Consider the following 12,596-nt stretch of genomic DNA (forward strand, 5'->3'; position numbering starts at 1 on the left):
TTTGCACATTCTTGGCATTCTCTCAACCAGCTTCACGAGGAATGTTTTACCAACAGTCTTGAAGGAGTTACACATATGCTGAGCACTTGTTGGCTGCTTTTCCTTCATTCTGCAGTCCAGCTCATCCCATACCATCTCAATTGGGTTGAGGTCAGGTGATTGTGGAGGCCTGGTCATCTGATGCAGCACTCCATCACTCTCCTTCTTGGTCAAATAGCCCTTACACAGCCTGGAGGTGGGTTGGGTCATTATCCTGTTGAAAAACAAATGATGGCGGGACTAAGCGCAAACCAGATGGGATGGCGTATCGCTGCAGAATGCTGTGGTAGCCATGTTGGTTAAGTGTGCCTTGAATTCTAAATAAATTACAGACAGTGTCACCAGCAAAGCATCCCCACACCATCACACCTCCTCCTCCATGCTTCACGGTGGGAACCACACATGCGGAAGTGATCCGTTCACCTACTCTGAGCCTCACAAAGACACAGTGTTTGGAACCAAAAATCTCACATTTGGACTCGTCAGACCAAAAGACAGATTTCCACCAGTCTAATGTCCATTGCTTGTGTTTCTTGGCCCAAGCAAGTCTTCTTCTTATTGGTGTCCTTTAGTAGTGGTTTCTTTGCGACCATGAAGGTCTGATTCACGTAGTCGCCTCTGAACAGTTGATGTTGAGATGTGTATGTTACTTGAAGTCTGTGAAGCATTTATTTGGGCTGCAATCTAAGGTGCAGTTAACTCGAATGAACTAATCTTCTGCAGCAGAGGTAACTCTGGGTCTTCATGAGAGCCAGTTTCATCATAGCGCTTGATGGTTTTTGCGACTGCACTTGAAGAAACTTTCAAAGTACTTGAAATTTTCCGGATTAACCGACCTTCATGTCTAAAAGTAATGATCACTGTGCTTATAATGTGCAGAAATAGACACTTTTAGCTAAATCTGTCAGTTTTTTTATGCTAGTGGTTGTATTAATTTGGGATCTATTGCATTTCACAACTGTCCCAGACTATGTTTGGAATATTTATTTCTCGCACAGAATAGGTCGACCTTTGTACTATGGGGATAGTAGATTGACATAGGCTAGTGCTTTTGCTGTTCGTTAGGCCTACTCATCTTGTTGGCTGACGAAGGGTAAATGTGGAGAGTTCTTCCAATACCTTCAATATGCACCTCGGAATTGGATAAGGACGCGCACAGTTGCATCCCCAATGTGTCGGTCTTCACTTGTAGCCTGTGAGAAAGACCCGATCACGTGATGGAGCACAGAGCACTCAGGGAGAAAGACAACGCCCACTGGCCGCAAAAGGCATTGATTTTTAGGGTGCATTACGGCCACACTCTGTGAAACTCTAGACATTATCAAGTGCGTGTCAAATTGTGAATGAGAGACTATTGGAGTGTGTACAGCCTGCTAAAAAACAAACAAAGCAGAGATCATGCCTTTCAAGCAACTTTATTCAAATCAGTCGCATCACGCAGCCTTACAATGTACTAAATATCAAAACATATAGCCCAACGTTTGTAGAACAACAGAAGTTACATTAATAACTCTAAATTAAGCATATAGGAAAAGCTATCTTTGTTAACTGCTCAACAAAGAATAGCCACGTGCGCACTCCCTCAAATCGTTTGTGGAGAAAATATCCTTTATATTTTATTCAGCTTTGTTGTATTCTTCTTACCATAAAATAATGCCACAGAATTCTAAGCAAATCTTGTCTGCTAAATGAACTAGTGTAGCCCACAGCCATTTGGCAAAGCCAGATCAGGACCTAACATAAGGACAACTTAGAGTATTCTGTTCTGTTCTTCTGAAATAGACTACATTTTCTTCATAGTATGCTTCTTTAGACCGGTCTAAAATAAATAATGGACTTATTGTGGAGGTGTAGGCTATATTACATGGATTTATTAGACTTTTTAAAATGTAGATGTTTCAACAGTCTGCATCAGTGTGTGGAAGCCAGGAGATGCTAAACGTGTTTATGTTAATTAACGACCAATTACCGTGAGACCGACAGTTATTTGCTTGACAATCACCGGCTGACTAAATTTCATGACTGCCACAGCCCTAGTCATAGCAGGAAAGAGGGTCTGGGTGTGTGTGCGCGCGCGTGCGGGGACAACTCATTTCCGCATGTTAGGTCTGATCCTATCCACTCCTCCCTGGCCCCACCCCTTCACTCTATCCTTCTTTACAGTCATCTGTCAGGGCAATCGCTCCCTCTCTCCATCCGTCCACCCTCCCCATCCCGTCTTTAAGGACCAAACTACACACTCTCCGTCTCACACAGACACACACATCCCCCTCCCTTTCCTTCTATCTGGACATCTTTGAGGAAATGTGAGGACACAAAAGAGAGAGAAAAGAGAATAAAGGAGAAGACAAAACGCGGACCAGAAGAGCACAGAAGGGGGGAAAGGAGGGGGATCACTTTATTGGATGACAGTGAAGGAGAAGGAGGACCAGACGGAGTAGCACAGCCAAGGCCTCACCTGTCTGGTCCATCAGTCCTGCAGGTACGTCGGCCTGTCTATTAACTGGTCTGGTGTTAACCCAGAATAACAGACAAAGTCAGACCAGTTAAATGGCGACCATGAAGGTCTGATTCTCTCATAGAAATAGAACCTCCTCTCGGCTGGTCTGCGGTTGCCCAGGGCCGGTCTGCGGTTGCCCTGGGCCGGTCTGCGGTTGCCCTGGGCCGGTCTGCGGTTGGGTAGGGGCGGTCTGCGGTTGGGTAGGGCCGGTCTGCGGTTGCCCTGGGCCGGTCTGCGGTTGGGTAGGGCCGGTCTGCGGTTGCCCTGGGCCGGTTTGGATAGAGCTCATTTTAGCTGCTGTTTTATTCTCAGTTCTAAAAATTGTGATTGTCTGCTTCTTAAGTTTGACTGCCTTCATACTCTTTACACAGTCGATGTGTGAGGATCCGAGTGTGTGACTGAGTGTGTGAAACTGAAGTTATGCCCTTTCTTCTGTCTGGTGCTGGGAAACAGTCTGGTGCTGGGACACACTCACCAAACACCAGTCCCTGGTTGACTTTGAATAACCCAGACTATTTGTGTGCCAAGTGAATATAGAATAAACAATGAACCAAGAACTGTATGTCTAATGAGTGCAGAGAGACAAACCCAAACTCTAAGCCACAAAGACCCCCCTGACAACCGGTCAAGCAGTATCAGTGCATGTGTGTGTGTGTGTGTGTGTGTGTGTGTGCTGAGCCAATTCAGCGAGTGTCTGACTGATTTTAGGATTATGCTGGGGGTCAGGTTTACCTTGACAAACCAAACACTAACGGCGGGGTCTAAAAACAGGAAAGGCATATGTGTGTGTGTGTGTGTGTGTGTGTATGTATGTATGTGAGAATGTCTGTGTGTGTGTGTGTGTGTGTGTGTGTGTGTGTGTGTGTGTGTGTGTGTGTGTGTGTGTGTGAGGGATGGGCATTTGAAATAATTTCACTATTCAAATAACATGTCAATTTTTTAGATATATGGATAGTCGAGTTTGACACGGGAGGGAGAGAGTAGCCATACAGACTCACGTTAGTTAGACAAACCTGTAGATGCCATAAGTTATCCATCATTCCAGCTGGTAGTGCCCTGTCTTGACAGCGTCAAATCAATGTTAAAAAAGCTAGTTAAGCTAGCCAGCTAGCTAGTTTGCCATCTAGGCAAAAATGGTTACTGATTGTTCAATGCACTTCCCATCCTAGTCTACAACAAGTCCATTTAGATGAAACGACAGCCTACCTGATGGTTTCTCATTGTAGCTCCTCATGTAACTTCATTCTGTCATTTCAATTCCATCTTGCATTGATTAAAGATCTCCCGTGTTGCTGGCTACACATGGGGCCACTGACTGTAGACAGCGCATGTCAAAACTACATTCAAAAATGTTGTTTTATTGAATGTTTTATTGAATGTCATGTGTGTACCAATGTCGCATAGATTTCATTTATTTAGACAATGCTTTTTCATTGTTAAAATAGGCCTATGAATTTTTAGATTTTTTTAATGAATACTCTTGCAAGTATTCGAATACTAATGTCTGTTCTAATATTTCGACTTTGAATAACTGTGACCACTCGACCGAGTATGATTTTTCAACGCCGATACCAATTATTCGAGGACCAAAAAAGCCGATACCGATTATTGGAGGACCAAAAAAGCTGATACCGATTTTTGGAGGACCAAAAAAGCTGATACCGATTATTGGAGGACCAAAAAAGCTGATACCGATTATTGGAGGACCAAAAAAGCCGATACCGATTCAAATCGGATTATTTTTTATTTATTTATTTGTAAAAATGACAATTCCAACAATACTGAATGAACACTTATTTTAACTTAATATAATACATCAATAAAATCAATTTAGCCTCAAGGTAAATAATGAAACATGTTCAATTTGGTTTAAATAATGCAAAAACAAAGTGTTGGAGAAGAAAGTAAAAGTGCAATATGTGCCATGTAAGAAAGCTAACTTTTCAGTTTCTTGCTCAGAACATGAGAACATATGAAAGCTGGTGGTTCCTTTTAACATGAGTCTTCAATATTCCCAGGTAAGAAGTTAAATAAAAGGTATAAAAAAATATATAAAGAAATTGGCATATTGGCGCCCAAAAATACCAATTTCCGATTGTTATGAAAACTTGAAATTGGCCCTAATTAAATCGGCCATTCCGATTAATTGGTCAACCTCTAATCTCTAGGTGTGTGTGCATGTTTTAAATGTGTACCTGTGTGAATGTGTGTGTGTAGTATGGTCAGTAGGGGAACTGAGGGCCTCGGTACAAGGGATACATTTCTCCCCCGTGGAACAGCGGAGAGATCAAATTTCCCTACAGAATACCTGGAGGTGACTCTAGGAAAAGAGCTCTATTAATACAACATTCTAACGCTAGAGCACACTATGCTAATGCTAGCACAAAAACCCCTTAGAGCAGCTGGACTGATTTAAAGCCACTAGCGAGGATGCTATCAATGATCAAATACATGCAGTACATACTATAGCTACACAACTACTGTAGCCTAGTATGTAAATATACTAATAAAAATACATAACAGCTCACAGAAAGACCAACATTTCCATAAAAAGCAAACATGTTTCTTCAGATGATTGCTTCAGAGGCCTTTTATGCCCCGCCAAGGGAGAAACAAGCTAGGGGAAACACTGCTAGGCTGTGTGTATGTATGCCTTGGCACATTAAATCCCTCATTCACACAGAGAGACGTGTGAACAGTAAAAATACATGCATCACACCAGAGGTCGCTCCTAAAAGTCACTGCCATTTTGGGGCCCAACCTGGGCCCATCCCGCCACACACACACACACTTCTAGGCCAGTCCTACCAAACACACACAGGTCGTCCAGGCTGGAAAGGTGAAAGGTCAGAGGGGGGTGATAATTGGCATCCTTCTCTACCATGTCATGTTGCTTATTGGGACATCCCAAAATGACACGGGCTTAGTGCCCTAAACACCCTCATTAGAGACACAGGGTTAGAGAGCCTATTTTACACCCAGGACCACATTCTGACCCCAACAACACCAGAGACCGAGAGAGAGACACAGATCGACAGAGACAGATGAATAGAGGAGAGAGAGACACAGCTCAACAGAGACAGAGAGAGGTGAATAGAGGAGAGAGAGAGAGAGAGAGAGAGAGAGAGAGAGATCGACAGAGACAGAGAGAGGTGAATCAAGGAGAGAGGGGGAGGGAGGTGGTATGAGAAAGAGAATGGAGAGCAGAGAGTTGGTGGACGGGGAAAAAGGAGACACACTGCCCAAGTTCCTTCCAGACAATATCCTACAGAGTTGAGGGGAACATGACCCACAGCATTTACATTCGAGTCATGTAGCAGACAGACTCATCCAGAGACGTACAGTAGTGAGTGCATCCATTTTCTTACTGTTTTCATACTGGTACCCAGTGGGAGCCCTGGCGTTGCAAGAGCCATGCAGCCACACGGGACCACATTAATGCCCTCATTTCCTAACCCCTGATCCTCTCTGGTCAGACCAGATGGTTATAGGCTGTTCTGGTCACAGATAAGGCTAACAGGTGAATGAGTTCACAGGAGGGAGAGGCAGGGATCAATGGAGATGCCTGGTTTAAATGGGAATCAATAATGTTAATTGGTTTTTGAGATGATCAATAGATTGAGGCAGAAATCAGCTGAAACCAGACAGGCACCATGTTGTTCACTGGGCACTGTTGTAAAGTCATGATCAAATCACGGGCTGGTTTTGAGTACTGTATAAAAACCAGATGGGCTCTTGAAAATACACACACACCAAAAACAAGTGCACACACATCAAAAACACGTGCACACACACCAAAAACACGTGCACACACACCAAAAACATGTGCACACACACCAAAAACACGTGCACACACACCAAAAACACGTGCACACACACCAAAAAAACGTGCACACACACCAAAAAAACGTGCACACACACCAAAAAAACGTGCACACACACCAAAAAAATGTGCACACACTCAGCATGATTATCCCTGCGGGGCAGATAGTGATTAAGGGCTTTACTCAGGGCACTTAGGCCTAACAGGGCTAACTATTAGTCTGATTAAAGATACCACTCAGGCCTGCAGGATATCAACCGCTGTGTGCTTGTGCGTGTGCAATTTCAACACGATTAATCTCACTTGAGATGGTATATGCTTAACTTTAACATCCATTAGTAGTGGACGAGGTGAGTAACCTCCTAATACAATATAAATCACCCTAAGCACCTGCAAAAGAGGTGTATAAAGCCTAACTCATCAACACAATTCCTTTTAAAGCATCTTTCAGTCTTCCACTCTCCTGGCTAGACTATAAGTACACAGCTGCCAGGTAAACTGGGTTTGTTTCCTAATGCAACAGTACCACTGAGCACTATGATATCCCAGGCCCATTTCTCATCATGTTCACTTTGACCTTTCAGGTCAGCAAAATCACGTTTCCGTGTTTCAGACATTCTAGATTACTTTTTTTAATCAATTTGAAGTGGTTAAAAATCTATACTTCATCCCAGGTCAGGTAGAAATGCAGTCCAGAGAATATATTGATGACGTTGAGGCCTGTTCTTTCTTCCTCCTTTAGACACTATTGAACATCCGTTAATGTTAAATCAATAGTGAATTTAGCGCCCTACAGGCAATGTAAACAACCCTTTTAAGTGTCAGTGAAAGATGTCCGAGATTGAGGAAACGTGTTTGGGGAGATTCTCTGCTCATGAGGTCAAGAGACATTTTCCTCCCCATTTGAAAAAGGGTAAACCATTTGACTATTTTTATGTAGTTTAAGGGTATAAATCTAATGTTAGGAAGTGACACGTTCAGGAAAGGGGATAGGCACAGGTTGTAGACTGTGAAATGGATCAACCACTAGCCTACAGTCTATTTAGTACAATGGATGATAAGAGTTCCCTCATCACGAGTGTCATCACAGCAGAACAGGCTAAATGCTGCCCCCTATTGGATTGCCCAACACATTAGCTCTCACACGAGACAGATGGTAATGAACTGGAGCAAGCCTTTTAATTCAGGCAAGTGTCAAAACATCCCAATGATTTATACTGAATAAGAAATATACACGGGGTACCAGTACTGCATATCGACCGATGGTACTTAGTGATGGTACTTATATAGTTATTGTTACTCAGAGGCTGCTGCCTATATACAGGCTTGAAATCACTTGCCACTTTAATAAATGGATCCCTAGTCGCTTTAATAATGACACTTTAATCATGTTTACATATCTTGCATTATTCATCTCATATGTATATACTGTATTTTATACCATCTATTGCATCTTGCCTATGCTGCTCTGTCATTGCTCATCAATATATTTATATATTCTTATTCCATTCCTTTACTTAGATTTGTGTGTATTAGGTAGTTGTTGTGAATTTGTTAGATTACTCGCTAGATTTTACTGCACTGTCGGAACTAGAATCACAAGCATTTTGCTACCCTTGCATTAACATCTGCTAACCATCTGTATGTGACAAATAAAATGTGATTTGATTTATTCCTAACGTTATTATTTTTCCATCGTTTCTCATTATTGTCTCTCTGCATTGTTGGGAAGGGCCCGTCAGTCAGCATTTCACTGTTCGTCTACTACACCTGTTGATTACAAATCATTTGACAAACACATTTGATTTACTTTTATTTTCTTAGTAAGACAGTAAGGCAGTTATACAACAGATACTTTAGTGCACAAAGTGTGTGTAGCTTCATTTGGTTCTCTTGCCCCCTCTCGTGATGTAACATCCAGGATAGTTAGCCTTGGGGTTATTCACAACACAGGGGTACAGAATCATATAATCATTGACCTGTGATGTCAGAGCGGTTGCATGTGATATCCATGTGTCTATGAGGGCCAAAGCACATCTCTGAGCTCTCTCTTTCCCCTTAGTGTGTGATGTTTAATATCTCTCCAGCCTGTCTCTATCAATCATCTCTGTAGCACTCTGATGCAATGCCAGAAGAATCTACAATCTGATGGCTGTGGATGGACGGCAAGTGTGTGTGAATGTGCAAACCTGACTACCTTGCAAGCATACTGTATCCATCCATCTCTCACACACACACACACACACACACACACGTTGACTTTCACATGGTTCCCCTATCCAGAGATTGTACTAAGCTCGCTTGACAGAAAGTCAGTCTTTATTTTGCAGCAGAGGACACTCCCCATTGTATATCCTCAGTCCAGAATGTAAACGACATGTCATTCATTACATCACAATGACCTTCAAATGGACTCTGCTTTTCCATGTTACAGTGTTATGGTTGACAGGCTTATATTCTGTATTTCTACAGTCTGAAAGAGTGGTTTTAGGTCTGTTTAAAGCCAAGAGACTACACCCAGCCAAGAAAATAACCACTCAAATTGTAAAAATATATTACCCACTGAGAGGGCAGTTCTGCCAAAATAGGAACAATAAATAACGTACATTAAGCTGATGGGAAGTTTGGTATGCATCAGTCATGAGAGTATGTGAGAGTGTAGCACTAGCCATGCATGTGTGAAACAGAGGCCAGTAGTTGGAATGCTCCAAGACAAGAAACAGGGAGACAAACCCCACAAAGAAAGAACTGTTTCATAAATGGTAAAAAGCCTATAGAACGTCTAACCCTTCTAGCAGTATGAGACTAGTAAAACCTACACAGCAAATCTGTTGTGCAAGGCGACTCATCGCAATGGCAGCAATTTAGTTCATTCCCATGAATTGTGATTGTTCTCTCATACTGTTTCTAAAAAGGTAGAAGGTGGTTCACAACATTCACCATAGACAATTCCTGGACTGTACCCAATAGATCCATTTCCTCCTCACTTTTCCTTCATGCACGCTGATCTGAAAGAATTGGAATGCTGCGGGGGATATGGTGGAGTAGACCTATCAGTGGCCATGAAGGGAGGGGGACGAGGATGGCCAAGCGAAATATTGAACTTTCTGACAGCAGTTCAAAAACAAACGCCTCAGAAGACGGAGAGGAAGAGGATGTTTAAAAAAGGATTCTCTGGTGGGCGTGTCATTAGATGCAAACAGCTATCACCGGTGCAAACCCACTGTTTAATGTTAAATATTTGGAAAAACTGTATTGCTCAAGACTTGTTCCTCTGGTCCAATTCCATGAAGAGGATATTGTAAAACTTCATATCTTTGAAAACTGCCTCACCCCAGAGATTCCATAAAACCTTACTTCTCTGGGGGGCACTGAATAGTAACTTGTCAGCTAACATGAGTGAACATAGCTTCAGTAATTCATGCATTGAAGTCAAGGCAAAGACGCAACCCGAGACTCCCCTGCATCCTATTGATTAACCACATTAATAGGCATTAACAGCTCTTCAACACATGACTTCATAAAAGGTCAATAGGGTTCATCTAATTCGTGTGCTGTGTTTTTCCATTAGAGCTGAGCTTTACTGCTTTGATCTCAGTGGTAATGGTTGGCTGTCTGAAACGTAACTCGGACTCATGTCACTAATAGAAGTGTTTTACGATCAGTAGAAAACCTTAAGTTGTGATGTAATCTATATTGTGCTAGGGTCTATGGCACAGAAACGTTGCCTAAATAATTGTACAGCAACTTACTTGAAGTTGATTCAAACAATGTCATGTAAACAAGTCATGCAGGATGAAAGTTTCCTAATCTGCATGACTGCAGCAAATGTTTACTAAACAAGCAAGAATGATGGAATTGTTGGGAGAGCCATTATTTTCCCTTTGTTGTGTTGGTTGTGGGTAAGTGAGCTCCTGGAACAAAGACTGTTGGGTTCTAGAAATCCTGCTCCTGGAACCAATAATGTTGTTGGGTTCTACAACTGCAGCTGGAACCAAGACTGTTGGGTTTTAGAACTCCTGCTCCTGGAACCAATAATGTTGCTGGGTTCTACAACTGCAGCTGGAACCAAGACTGTTGGGTTCTAGAACTCCTGCTCCTGGAACCAATAATGTTGCTGGGTTCTACAACTGCAGCTGGAACCAAGACTGTTGGGTTCTAGAACTCCTGCTCCTGGAACCAAAGGAGTTGTTGGGTTCCAGAACTTCTGCTCCAAACAGGTGATCTACTGCACTACTGTTCCAATATGTCTGACACGTTTACTAGCTCTCTATAAAAGCAGAAAACTGAGACACCAAGAGAGAAATAAAAAGAGAGAAGTGAAGGACTCTCCTGCTGAGAAAGAGGTAACTGAGACATTTTCTAACAGATGAGAGGTTAGGGGAAGGTGATGACAGCCTTGTTCCATTTTTAGAGGAGCTGAGCAGAAAACTGACAGAGGGAACCAACTCGTCCATCCTCCCTCGACAGTGACCACAGTAGGGCATAATCCTGACCATGTACCAGTATCTACTCGAGGATCGATAACACTCTTCCATTTAACTCTAAGGTTGTCTGGATGTTTGCACATTCAGTTTGTTTTTTAACTCATGCACCAGCTTGGTAGGACTGAGGTAGCAGAGGTATAACTTATCACAATAAGTCTTACAACCGGGCACGCCGTCACCTACACGTCAGCTTTTCTAAAACACTGATTTAAGGAAAGTTGATGTGTGCCATCTTAACCCTGGCACGAGAGGAGCGGGACAGAACCTGAACCCAAGCCTCCCATAACAGGTGGTATTACATCGGTGTATTGGGAGGGAATTGGTAGTGACAGGCTGGACAAGCCAGGTCTTCTCTCAGCCTTTTATTAATGGTTTATTAAACATGTACTAGACCCTATAACAGGGTTCAGAACGTCAGTGAATAAATGTGCATTCATAGACTGAAGTCATGTTTATATTAATCAAGCTTTAAGATGTTATGTAAGATGGCAGGCGAATGGTGAAAGTGTGTGTGTTTCCCCATGTACAATATTAGAGTTATTTAAGGGTTGGGTGCTGTAAGGGTGTGTACACGTGACCATGTTTTTATTTCGAAGTGTTAATGATTTTGGATCCCGGGGCAGCCTGTAGAAGGGGAAGACCGGGTCGACGCGGGCAGCTCTCCATGGTTAAGAAAATAAACCAAGGAGCCAATGGGCATGTGGCGCTGCCGTTCTGTCTGCCAGGGGAAAGCCCTCAACTGGGTCCGTGAAGAACACAGACACTGGACATGTATTGGGCTGAACTTACACTTAGGCGTTTGTTGTGTATGAGCAAATGAGTCTGCATTTGTCTAGAGATTAAGCGTATAGGCTAGGCTATAAGCCGGAGTGCATATCTGTGAGTGTGTGTCCTGTGTGTGCGTGCGTGCAGAACTCAGCTGTGTCTCTCATCATTAGGCACAGGGAACACAGAAGTGCATGTGTAATAGAAAGCAGGATGGACAAGAGAACATGAACTATACCACGTGAAACACAGACCAGGCCAGCAGATAGAACATCATGTCTATTAACATACCCTGTTAAAATATTCAGCTCAAAAACCCCACACACATCTACTGACAATGTAGGCCTGTGTATGTGACGGTTGCTTGTGCAGGCCTCAGCCTGGTTTGTGTATCCTCCTAGATGGTACCTGTTCACTCAGCCCATTCCCTTGGTAACAGAGATGGAGTGTTTGGGAGTCCCAAAGGGCGGCTCACAATTGGCCCGGCGTTGTCCGGTGTAGGCCGTCATTGTGAATAAATAAAAACTGACTTGCCTAGTTAAATAAAAGGTTACACACACACACAAAAAGTTCTTTTGTTGGCAAGTTTTACCAGTAAAACATCCTCAAAATCAATTTCTTTCATTTTATTGCTGTGCTGTTTTGTTGTTCATTTGGTCAGGCGTTTCATTCTCAACCAGGATTGAGATGGAACGCCGCTTGGGTCTTTGCATGTCATAAAAGATACACGTTATATAACACTATTTGATGTGTCAAATAAGCCGGTTGAAAAAAAAAATCGGGGCCTGAATATGACTGCCACATAATAATTGAACGCGTTCATACATGTTTTACGTAGTTATTACACATTGATTACACTATCACTCGTATTTCATATGTCACAACGATTCATCGATACATATGCCTTGATTCTGGTAAAGTTGTCTCGCGCACCTACAGTGCTGGTCATTAAAAAGCTAACTTGCTCATGGAGGCAAACAAT

At 42.7% G+C, this 12,596-nt stretch overlaps 1 protein-coding gene across 3 annotated transcripts in view; it reads right to left on the reverse strand.

Annotated features, from left to right (window-relative positions):
- Nucleotides 1-12,596, reverse strand: part of LOC139406145 (protein CMSS1-like) — a 61,259-nt gene that overhangs the window by 9,935 nt on the left and 38,728 nt on the right. The gene's annotated exons all lie outside the window — the stretch shown is intronic.

The sequence above is a fragment of the Oncorhynchus clarkii genome, chromosome 3 (assembly GCF_045791955.1).
Source record: "Oncorhynchus clarkii lewisi isolate Uvic-CL-2024 chromosome 3, UVic_Ocla_1.0, whole genome shotgun sequence".
Classification (NCBI taxonomy): Eukaryota; Metazoa; Chordata; class Actinopteri; order Salmoniformes; family Salmonidae; genus Oncorhynchus; species Oncorhynchus clarkii.